General features: G+C 46.1%; 1 protein-coding gene across 1 annotated transcript in view; it reads left to right on the plus strand.

Annotated features, from left to right (window-relative positions):
* LOC144166880 (GDP-fucose protein O-fucosyltransferase 1-like) overlaps positions 1-10,571 on the plus strand; it is a 47,780-nt gene extending 37,209 nt beyond the window's left edge. Inside the window, exon 8 of the mRNA XM_077696334.1 lies at positions 9,367-10,571. The gene's annotated coding sequence lies outside the window, so the exon portion shown is untranslated. The remainder of the gene's footprint in view (positions 1-9,366) is intronic.
* Positions 10,572-12,768: the final 2,197 nt, after the last annotated feature.

The raw sequence follows: 12,768 nt of genomic DNA on the forward strand, positions 1-12,768 counted from the left end.
AACAAGCGCCTGTGTCGTTCCCTTTCTCGTCCCTGTGAAAAATTTTGCGCTTAAGTTTCACTCATGGAAATTTCAAAATTTTGTGTCAGTGCCCCTTTAAGGGGGGAGGCTGGTCTTAGACAAAACTTTTTTATTTTTCAAGCTATTGAGATGAAAACTTCCAAACAGGTGTATTTCAGCATTCTGATTCCAAATATCAATTTAGATTTTGGATATCGCAAGTAGTTCTAATTTGATACAGATTTCATTGTTAAAAGCCTATCCCCAATTTAAAAAAAAAAACTGCTTTAATGATGCTTCTAAACTGCACTTCATTGCATTGTTTAGCAACCAGGGAGTGCAATAAAAGTATTCCCATGCTTCTAGCCTTCCTACAACCAATTGTATGAGGGTTCAAACAACAAAGTTTGAACCCTCATACAACGAAGTTTGTTCAAACAACGAAGTTTGAACCCTCATACAATTGGTTGTAGGAAGGCTAGAAGCATGGGAATACTTTTATAGCACTCCCTGGTTGCTAAACAATGCAATGAAGTGCAGTATTGCAATGAAGTAGAGATATTACTGTTTATTCAATCTCTTCATGGGATGGCGTAATGGACGCCGTGCTGATGCACTTGCTACCCAGGCGGACAATTTCATGCGCTTCTATACCCTTGCACATGCTTTGATTTCCACTCCTTCCCATCACAAGCTTGAACATGTCAAGGTGTGGTGTACACCCACAAGACTTGCAGTGGCTGGCAAGGGAACCGTTCAGGACGTTGTCGTACTCCCTCGGTTGGTGATGCAAGCACCTGCTGGTTTGTCTGACATAAGCCGACCCCAAGTTAGAGGAATGCCCACTGCGTGTAATGTGGCACCCACAAGTGTTCACACCTGCCTTGATGGTGGCCTTGGCAGTCTTCACCACCCTATGAGGGGCCGCACTCAATGCTGCCTTCACCTCCGCACGGTTGGCAGTCGTTTTCACGTTCCTGCAGGTAGTGCCCCCCTCAGTCACCAGTACGGCGATTAGGTGGACTGGGCAGCCAGCTGTGTCACACTGACTTGCTGCTGTCTTTAGTGAACAGTTTGCCTTGGTATCGAGCTCAGCCCAATACTCTTCCGTATTCCTGAAACATAAATGCTCTCTTGACAGGAAATTAATAACAAATACAAGCAAAGGAAATGGCACAGCTTAAGGCCACTCCACATCACGGGCCAAATCACTCTTTTGGACCGCGGTCCGAGCATCACGTGATGGGACGTGGACAGTTTGTGCTAGTATTCCTCCATTGCACGACCCTTGCACGACCCTTTCCCATGTGCCACCTTGATGACGTCGCTCTGGTTATCCGATGCCGTGCAGAAAAGCCCCCTCTACATTTCCATTGCCGCTACTGGGAGCAATAGCATAAGAATCTGCGTTCAGTGGCGTGCAGCATGTTTCCGTGTGCACTGCTATTTTGTTTCTGTGCTTTTGTGTAGCTGAATGACTGAGTGTTGCTTGCCTGGCTTTACAAACAGAACAGAACATGAAAGTGATTTGACCGCGTCCCAACTGGGAAGGGAGCTGTCCAGCGACAACTGAAGTGGCTTTTGCGCATTGGTCACGACACTCAACTGTGCCAGGATGCATTCAGAGTGGGAAGAGAATGCGTTTTTTGGGGCTGGGTCGCCTGGCATGAAATACATGCGTAGTGTTCTGTTTATTGTGAAGGGTAGTTTGAGTGCCAGAGCTAGTGTATAGCCTAAGGTAGCTAATGAAGACAATTCTTGCAGAAAAAGCATTGAAATCATTTGCACTCGAGCTTGGCACATTGGTAGCATCTTATGCTGGGCATACTTCTCAATAAAAACTGGACCGGCATTTGACACGGCTTTCATGCAGTGGAGCAGATTTTCAGTGAAATGAGGCGTTTTGTTATGAATGAGGCAAAAACTGTCGCTAAGCTTGATAAAACGATGATAAAATTTATATACGAAGATTCAGCGTGAAAGAACGAGCGTCAACGCTTGCAGTGCTGTGCCCCGCTCGGGTGGCTGAGCCATGGCGGCCCGGCTCCTGCATGCCAGACTTTCTTGCGTGAATACGGATTAGAAAATGTTGGATGGTCGCACAATTCCTAGCTCCCTGCGGGAGCCATGTAGAGGAACTCTAGTGTGTGCAGCCCATTGGACCACACAAGGCCCTTGCGGTCCAACAGTTCACAGACGCTTTTCCCTCTTGGATTTTGGCGGCGGACCACGATGTCAAACAGTGTGCATGGGGCCCGGTCCACTTGTGCCCGTGCGGAGTGGCACGTGTACCGCGGCTGTTTCCAAGCGCTCGAGGGAGCCTGTCCATCACTCCCGGCAGGGTAAGCTTAGGCTTACCATTGCAGCACTCACTTAATGCCCAATTTTACTGTCGACTCGTATAACTCTTACAGTGCAATGCTAGCCATCATTGTCTCATTTTTTTTTATGCACAGCACACAGCAACAGGATGCAAAGAAGGGATGCAGGCACAGCACTGACTAACAACTGAAGGTTCTGTTGCAAACGGTGAACATACATACCATGAAAATAAACAGGACACGTACACTCGAAGTCCCTAATCTTCTCTCATTGACATCCAGCCAGATGTTCCAATTCCTTGTGTGGCACACCTTATCCGATAGCGCTGCAGGAGGCTTGCTAATACAGTTCTCTTGAAGCCAATATATTTCCAAAGCCTCGATTATTTCTTGGGTGGTCTTGTCACGACCATTGCCTATCAGGCTGCACTCGTCATGCAGCGGTTTGCAACCACACTGCTTACAATGATAGGCAAGGTGCCCTGTCGCCACGAGCTTCTCGACGTTGTCGTGGTGTTCTCAAAGCCTGTCAATAGCGCATCTTCTTTAATGGCCAACGTATTGTTGTTTGCAGGGCAAGGGTAACGAGGGCAAGGGCAACTTCTTCCTTGCAAGCTGCAAATTGATTTCGGCGCTTTGTGCCACAATCTCACCGTTCTTTGATCCTTGAGTTTACTTTTCAGCATAAACAAACTAGTCTTTTAGGTGCCAAAGAGACCACATGTACACCTGCACACTCACCAATCTTTTTTAGGTGGTGTGCAACGGTGTAAATATAAGGTATGACAGCCACGTTCTTTCTTTTATTGAGTGGTCGTCGAAGTATCTTCTGGGTTTTTATTGTGGCCTGCTCTAAGCATGCTTGCTCCAACTGCTGATGAGAGGTGCGAGGGGTAAGCTGCCGTGAGAAGGCGAGTGTGCTGATAGCAGAATGAAACTTCAGAATGGTGTGGGGAAATCACCGTGGAAGGACGACTTAATTATGCCTATTTTTACAAGCTTTGAGGGGAGGAGCGGTTTCATGTCTCGTGTCTTATATCCTAAGCAAGTACGAGAATCAGAAAGGAGTGAGAAATCTAACCGACTAATAAGGTTATGGACCTCTATGGTTGCATTTTCGTCCTTGTCGTATTCGGGGTCGCGATGGCCATCGCACTTATGCTTAGTGCCGTGGCCGGATCTTGGTCACTGGGCTTATTTTATTTTTTTTATTTTGCCCTCCTTTATGAGTAGGCTTCACTGTACAACACAAATGTGGGAAAGCCAACTTATCAAGCTTACGCAAATCTTCGCTTCACTTCTGAACTGTGGGGACCCTTGTTTCCCTACGCCTCGCCTGCACATGTTTTCGCGAGCTGGGAGCCGCCATTTTGGGCAGCCGGCGCGTCACGTAGGTCGTGTCCTTTTCATGACCCCGCGCAACGCGCCGAACCGGCTTGCCACGAACGTGTGCGCGAGGGCGCGAGGGAAGGAGGACCAGTTTGCCACCTTCCTTCGCGCCACCCTCTCCCCGACCTGGGGAAGATCTCCTCTCCCCTCCGAGCTGACCTGCGGGACGAACGAGCGCTCCGCCGGTGAGTCAACTGGGCGATTTGGTCGGAGTCGGTTGGCTCGGCAGTGCCTACGCCGAATGCCCCGATGACGGTGAACCCAGTTGGCTCCATGGACTCTGCCGAGAGATTCTGCCCTGATCGGTCGCCACGGGATGCCTCCCCTGCTCCCGCGGCCGGGATGACGGATATCGAGGTCTGAGCCCAGCGGCTTGAGCGAGCGACAGGAGCCACTGTCTCCCCGCGAGCGATAGTCGTGTTGTCTGGTATGTGCCGTGTATCTGCCAGGCAATAAAGCCTCATTTTGGATTGCTGGAGCCTGTCTACCGCATGTGAGTACCCGAACCCGTGCGTGAGTCTTGGGATTCCGCAGGGCTAGTGTACGGCGCGTAGCGTTCTCTAGCGAAGCTAGCCGGGGTCCTCTGCTATCCCGTACGTTAGCCCACAAAACACCAATGCGCTGCTGGGAAGACATTTGTGTAAGGGCAATATATGGCACCTCTTATCGAAATACGGAACGCCGGAGGCAAACGAGTGGCCGACGGGAGCGGGTGGGCATACGGTGCGAGAGGAGAGCTCGTGCCGTCAGCCTCAGTACACACTGCCTGGGAGCTCAGAGAACGAGTGACTGTTCTCGCCCTACGGGCGCAACAAAATGCCTATAACAGCTCCGCTGTAAAAGTGTTGGGTGAATGTCTGCCCTGTTTTATCTGAAGAAGTGCCTGCCGTTCTACCTTGCAGTTCTGAGTGAACCTCGGCAACGCCTGCCACCACAGTGCGGTTTTAAACTTCTCACATGTAGCGATCCCAAAGAAATGATGAGTGAATTTTGTGCAAGGAGGTCCGAGTTTTTGTCTGTTACTGAATACTGTGTGCTGATTGCACGTGCGACGACCTGCTTAAGTTATAACGAAGCGTCAGTTGGACCACATGAAGTAGCGAGTGGGCTCACACCTGAACTGACTGTATTCACAGGTCTATCGCACATCCTTTCACTCACTATTCCAAGATGTGTAATGTGTATTGGTGCAGCAGCGATGGAAGAGCTTACTCCTTTTCATTCAAGCCTGCGACACAATGCTTGGAGATAAATTCTGCTGCATTCCAAGCCACGTGGGCATCCCAGGAAACAAATAGCTGGCAACCTCTTGCCTCAGGAACAAAGAACCTTAACTACGATGCGGCTCTATTACCTCACTGATCTTAAAGGAACCGGCTGAAACGGGGCACCTGCTCCTCAACGTACAAAGCCTGGGACAGTGAAACTAGTGATGAACTGCATCTTTGCAAGCCAACCTGACACCATTGCAAAGTGGAGGAGCTGCACAGACATCAACAAAGGTTCTGTGGGGTAGTGCTGGCAAGGCACTACCCCAAAAAGCTGTGTCTCCCATTGGACATGGGAGACACAGCTTTCTTTTATTGGGCAATGCTACACCAGTTGCTCCTCTTACTCAAGTGTACTGCACCTTCTAATCGTCATGAGCAAAAGAGAAATTAATGTCTTCAGATATAATTTCTTTCTTGGAGAGTTTGTTAATCAGCGTTGTTAATCAGCGATGAACCACTTGGGGAGCTGATGAGTTTTTTTGAGTAGTATTTGGTGTCCACTGGCTGTCTGCACCAGCTTTAGATGTTTTCGCTTTCGGAAAACTAGTTGTTTTCCTATTTTTTAATGGTTTTTAACAATAGTTTGTCAATTCAGTATCTCGGTGACCCACACAATCCCCTAACACTGTTAGAAATGACATCCTTCCAGCACGCTATAGTCAAACATGGCTGCTGCACCTCTAAGTAAAAAATCATTGGCATCAATGCTCCGCGTAACTAAATTTTTTATTTTAGCCAACTTTGGGTCTCGTGTGTCTGTAACAAGTTCAACCTCGTCAGTTCTCTAAAGACGGACACTTGTCTTGAAGACATTTTTGTTATTTAATAACTTATGCACTTGAAATCTGCATGTTCACTGAATTTTAACGCCCTGAGCACAAACATGCGGTCAATTTTCAAACTGCCTATGCGACTTAATTTTGGAGTTGTGCAACATATGTCATTCCATTTTGGACACATTTTTTTATTATCTACCTACTTGAAGGGACAGACATCCGATTTTCGCCGAATATATGTTCTCTATCCCCAATGAAACGGCATCCCTTAACTCTTTCGCTGCCGTGCCTATCAAAATCGATCAATTTGATCAATACTTTTGGGAGCGCCTTTTCATAGCGTTCCACGCGTTTCTCGAACAAGTAAAGCTGTTCGGAGTTAGATCAGAAAATGGCCTTTAAAAATCAGTTTTGTTTTCATTTTTGCTACGGAAACGGGATTTTGGACACGCTTTTGAATCACCTGGGTGTGGAAAAGGGGCGTGGTCATCGCGCGTCACTGCTACCAACGAAGAATGCGTGCAACTCGTAATTACTCTGCACCAGCGCTTGTTTTTTGCTATCAGGGCGTGAATGGGGAACTAGCAAACGATTTTCAATCGTCCGGTTCGCGATCTGACAGTAATAATCCCAGAAGTTGGCTGAAAATGTCAAGCAGTGCCTGGTTGCAAAGCTACTTTATGATTTTAGGCAGTTTTATTGCCTTTGCGCACGTTGTTCTAAGTACTGTGGTAGTTCTACTTACCCCAGGACCATTCGCAAACAGTTTACAACAGTTTCGGTTTCGTTTCTGCATCGCGAAATTCATATTTAGCGCTTCTACGCAGTTACCCAACTTCAACGCTACCTGCTATGGCGCCTGGAGCATCCGCGACTGATCCTCGAACAAAGCACGGCGCTCCTGATTTCCCCCACCCTAACCCGATTTCTGCTATAAGAACTTCAGATGCAAGTCAAAAGATCACACCCAGTCGCCAGATATCTGTTCCGCCGAGGACAGCGCTTCAAACTGGCCTTACACTGCCAGCTGTTCGACTTCCAGTTTCGTTTCCATGCGAGGATATATCCGGGTGTCTAATGTTGCTGCTTAGTTGAACTGTCTATTCGGACGGAGTCTCCGATAAGTTTTTGTACTGTTTCATTTGAAAAACGTTAGGTGGCGCTGCAATAGAGGAGGCTCGTTGTGCTGATCTTTTTCATCGCGCAACTGCTACTTGGCCAAAGATCGCAGGGCACGATTCTAGCTCATCGTACCTCATTTTTGCGAGCAAGGCTATAATTGCGAGTAAGAAGATGATAATAAAGCTCAGCTTTATGTTTTGAGAGATAACTGACCGTGACCGACAACAAGCATCAGCCACGGTGTTCCGTTTTCAACTTCATGCATGTTTTTTTCCGCATCGCGTGCTAGTCCCAAATATTGTGCAAATGAAAAGTCAGCCATTGACATGATGTTTTTACGGTATGTGGGGGCAAATTGGTGCCTCTGATAATGACAAACTGCCAGGTTTATTCCAGGACACCACCCGAAATTGCACATTTTGAATTGGAGGTTAGGCTTCACCGCATGACACGAGCACCGTGCATGCTAACATTTTTTTTTTATATCTGACAAACTGTTCCGCGCAAGTCGACATTTTTTCTAGGGCGTGTTTTTGAAATGTTTTGCTACAAAATGTATATTCTAATTTTTTTCCACTACCGCTGGTTTGATAAACACAACTCCTTTTTTTCATTTTTTTCGACAACTTGTCAAAAATTTTGATTTTGATATTTTTGTTTACAACTATGATATATAAAAACCTTTAAAAACTGGTGTTATTGGAAAGGCCGTTAAATAATCTGCATTTTGTGTTCCTGCAATTAGTGCCCAACCAATTTTTTTGCAGGAAAAAAAATGTTTTCTTGGACCTCTAAAATTAGTCAATTTTCCGGCGGTAGCAACAGTTTTGCTGATAACGCCCTAGAACTTTTTAAATCGAAATTCTTAGATCTACGAGCATTATGTGTCCTCCCAAAAATAATTCTGACAACCATGACATACAGTAGCGCGGGAACATACTTTCTTCTGTATGCGAGATGAAAAGCAATATTTAAAAACTTGTCCCTAGCTAAAATAAGTGTGAATCGCAGGCTCTCTCATTTCTTTATGTGTTTATTTTTAATTCACTACTCTATTTTGTGCGAAGGCAGCATCTGTTGGAATGATTGATAGGTAAAATCTGGCTTCAAGTTGTGGAGATCGGCAGTTTGATTCTCCCCGGGTGTGTCCTTTTTTTTTTTTAAAGCTGCCGTTGGCGTATTTGGAAACTTAAACCGAATTTTTAGGCAGAAGAAATGCCCCTGACTCCAGCAGAATCGTCAATGCTCCTTCACTGGGTCTGTTTACTGAACGCTGCCGTTGATTCTGGGCAGTTAGCCCTTTATTAAGAGCAACCCAGCGGCAGTGGGCGGCATGTATTAGAAATTTTCAAAATAATAGAGAGTTTTAGCTAACCGTTTTCGACGGTCCGCTCCGGTATCGGCGGCACGGTCAGTGCAACCGGAGCCAATGCCGTTCGCGGCCAAGCGGGCCACGCATGCGCAATGGCGCTCCCGCTTGCTATCGGAGCGGAGCAGACCGTGAAAAACGGTTAGCTAAAACTCGCTAATGTTTAAAAATGCATATACAGTTTAAACTTATACAAATACTCGTGTTAAAAGGTTATTAATAAATGAATAAACATTTCAGCAATTGCAGTAGCTGCTAGGTTTGCACGTCACGTGACTAGGACACATATTGTAGTGCCAAGTTTCTACACTACTAACCACCACCCTTCCGATTTCAGGAAGCTTGGTGCCAAATTTAATTTATTTCCGCCTATTTGTTCATAATTGGCTTGTGGTTACCAGGCTATATAAAATGCTGGCTTTCGTATGAGCTAGAGCACATATACACGACAAAAATCAGTGGTCCGTCCCTTTAAGACTACAATACTTCATATCCATTTGGGCCCTAGAAGGATAAGGGAGTGTAACAGTACCAGAGAAGTAATTTTAGCATTGCTACTGCCAAAGCTAGGACCATATTACATGTCAGGTTAGTAAGTACTAATATGCTGCACTAGAAAAGTGAATGTTACATTTTTGCAGCTGTATTGCCCTGCCCAGTTCATAAGCTTTTGAGGGAAGCAAAACCTACGCATATCTGACCGGTGCATCCCGTGATATTGTACCCGACAGTTGACATTGTGGAACAAAAATTGGTTCCTAGAAAACAAGGCACAAAGTTTGGAGACATAAGCGAAAATGGTCATTTAGGGAATTTCACAGTGTAACTAACCTTTGTAACTGACTTGAGGTGTAATATTTTGCAGGCACATTTTTTGGGACTTGCAAACTGCAAGTATATTACTACTACATAATACAAAAAATTAATTTTTTGGCAATTTGGGATCTCAGAACCAGTTGCATCCCAGGGCAAATGAAGTGCCATCGACATAATTGAAAGCAGATTTTGCAAACACTTTGACAATCCCAATTTTAGACCCTGAGCCCACAATATGTGGGATGCATTTTGTCCCGAGCTGGATGGGTGGGACTGCGTCACGCCCATCTATGTACTTGCAGGTGGTGCCTGGAAGGAAGAGGGGCCACCAGGGCACGCCAACCAGGCTCCCCCACAAGGAGGAGGCCTGCATTGTGCCCATGTCTCAACGGCGGAACACCACTCGCTGGCACATGAACGTGTGCGGCGCTTTTCTCGGCGGCTCGTTTTAGCGAGCAGTCCTTAGTGGCCCGGTGTGTGGGCCTCAAAGGGAGCTTCCAGGCGGCCGTGTGGGACATTCTGTGGAGCGCGCACGCCGCGAGTGGTCCTCGGCAAGCAGGAGCTGCTCTCCCGGTTCCGTCCACTGGCGTACGCGAGAGGATGGCCCCCCTTCTGCTGGGGCGGCTGAGAAAAAACGTGCCCAACTCTGCCTCAGAAGCCACCAAAAGGACTGGATGCATCCAGCTTTGCAGTGCTTTTCATGAAAACCACCCTGTGGCCCACCCACACACACACCTGCTGGGCATTGCTCTCCCGTTTTCCGAGCAGTAAACTGCAGCAGTCCTTACCACCGCTACTACTCAGCGAACATCGAAAAGAACACTGAAGAGGTTCCAAAATTTTCACCATAAGGGACACTGAAATGTGCAGGGGTTAATGGTGCACAGGTAGACGAAGCTAACTTGGCCTACATGCACAGTAACCCCTTCCAAGGCCCCCTACCAACTAGCCCACCAAGTCTTCCTTGTAAAATGAAAAGTGGTTGATGACAGGGTTTGGAATGTGAATGCAACACTTTCAACAGCGTAGGTAATGCAGAAGCGCAGCATTCCTGCCACATATATTTTATTGCACTATGATATACAATGCTGTGCATAGGGAATGATGCAACAACATTAGCAGAGGCTGTTTACCAGTTTTCAAGATGCAACAGTGAATGATTCAACAGTATTGGTAGAGGCTGCTTACCAGTTTTCCAGACGCAACAGTGAATGATGCAACAATATTGGCAGAGGCTGTTTACAAGTTTTCCAGACGCAACAGTGAATGATTCAATAGTATTGGCAGAGGCTGTTTACCAGTTTTCCAGATGCAACAGTACGGACATATCAATGTGCCTCGGTACCTTTGTTTGTGTAAAACTGTCTTTTCACACTCCTTCCCATCACATGACGTGGGCAGAGCTTGTCATGCATCCTGTTTGAGTTGGAGGACGATCATTTGCCCTCCTCCTCCGGTCAGTGCTGAGTGAGGATGCGGTCCTTATTAAACAGTGTGCATTATGTGTTCACAGACTCTTCACTGCTTTTCAACTGTCATTCGTGGTGCATGCACAAAACTATCACCGTGCAAAGGGGAGAACATCACCACCATGCACTGACCAATGCTGCAGTGAGCTCTGGGGGAAGGGGTGGCTTTGGGCAAGCAAAAATGCGTGTGCGTGTGGGACCAACTCCTGCACAAGAAATCCTTTGGACTTGCGAGTGCAGCCTAATGCAGTGCTTGATGCAATTGCAAGCACCTGTTGGAGGACTCGTCTTACCCCATTTCACTTTCAGTTTACCTGTCAGTTTTTAGTTATGCCTCTCACCACTTTTATCAAAGAAACACTGAGGTGAATTTGCCAAACTTCTGTTTTTGTTTGCATCGCATAGACTGTTTTTGTTTGCATCGCATAGACTGGCTCAAATAAACACACTTTTCATCGTTTATCCGGTCTATAAAGCGGTATTTAATTTATAAAGCCTGAACGGAAAAAAAATACCTTGCGACATTTGCGGCGTATTGAAGATGCGGCGTGATTGGACGATGTCCAAAATTGGAATTCAAACCAGTTTCCGTTTCAGTTATGTAAAACAACATGCTTGGCATCTGACTTTATCGTTCACTGGGCATTCCGATATCTCTGGAATCGGCATACTACGCCTCTGCCATGTTGTTGGCTATAGAATTCGTAAGATAAGCCTTCCAGCACCGCTTAGGATCGTACCATTCACTAGCCGAGGCGTACGAGGTGGCTGAGGTGGGCCGTCCGTGTCATAGGAAATGCCGAAATGCGAGGCACTTTGCCCCCACCTTTGGAGCTACGTGGCTCGTCCCTGTGTCGTAAGAGGCTTGTTCGCACCAGGCCGAGAGTCAGCTGATTTGGCACTGCGCCCGCAAGCAATTGGTGTTTATGTCAAAACCATGCCAACTAGATCGCCAGAGCATCAGTGTCAATGTGCACGCATTCTGCCAACTCACCCGTAGAGCAATGAAAGTTGCAGCACAAAATGGTGAAATCAGTATAAAAAACATTACACAAGTACAAAAAAACACACAAAGAAAACAAACATGTGCTATTGGGGATTCGAACTTGCAAACTGCAAAACAAAGGACCTAGTGCTGTAGAGCCTTGCATCAGACCACTTGACCACGTTATTTTTTTCTTTCTCTTCCATGGTATAATTCAAATATAGAGAAACATATATACAAGAACTATTTACAAACTTGGTGCTTAACTTTCGTTACCGCGGGAAAACTGACCGATTTTTAGGGGTCCAAGAAAACATTTTTTCTAAAAAAGTTGGTTAGGCACTAATTGGAGGAACAAAAAATGCAGATGATTGAACGCCAGTTCCAATAACACCAGTTTTTTAACTGTTTTCATACATCGTAGTTGCAAAAAAAATATCAAAATCAAATTTTTTGTCAATTGACAAAAAATTTGATTTAAGTAGTCGAAGAAAATTATAAAAAAGGAGTTGTGTATAACAAACCACCGATAGTATAAAAAAATTCTAATATACATTTTGTAGGGAAACATTTTAAAAACACTTCCTGGAAAAAATGTTGGCTAGCGCGGAATAGTTTGACAGGTATAAAAAAATGTTAGCACGCGTGGTGCTCGTGCCATGCGGTGAAGCCCAACCTCCATTTCAAAATGCAATTTTGGGTGGTTCCCTAGAAGAAATCTGGCGGTTTGACCTTATAAGAGGCACCAATTTGTCCCCACATGACGTAACACATCTTGTCAATGACTCACTTTGCATTAACGGCCAGCACAGTATTCGGGACAAGCACGCTTTGCAGAAAAACATGCACGGAGTTGAAAAATAAACACAATGGTTGATGCTTGTTGACGATCACTGTCATTTATCTCTCAAAACATAGGCTTGCGGTTTATTATCATCTTCTGACTCACTGTTGTTGCCCTGCTTGCAGGATCAAGGTGCGATGCGCTAGAATCAGCTGTTGCGCAATGAAAGAGAGGAGCACTACGAGCCTCCTGCATTGCAGCGCCGCTTAACATTTTTGACAGTACAAAACTTGTTGGAGACTCCGTCCAAATAGAGAGTTCAACGAAGAAGCAACAATAGACCTCCAGAGATACCCTCGTATCGAAACGAAAGTGGCAGGCAAACAGCTGGCGGTGTGTAAGGCCGGTTTGAAGCGCTATCCTCGTCGGAACTGATATCTAGCGACTGGGTGTTATCTTTGGACTT

This window comes from Haemaphysalis longicornis, unplaced genomic scaffold (assembly GCF_048455015.1).
Source record: "Haemaphysalis longicornis isolate Haplotype H1 unplaced genomic scaffold, Haemaphysalis longicornis Haplotype H1 scaffold_195, whole genome shotgun sequence".
Lineage (NCBI taxonomy): Eukaryota > Metazoa > Arthropoda > Arachnida > Ixodida > Ixodidae > Haemaphysalis > Haemaphysalis longicornis.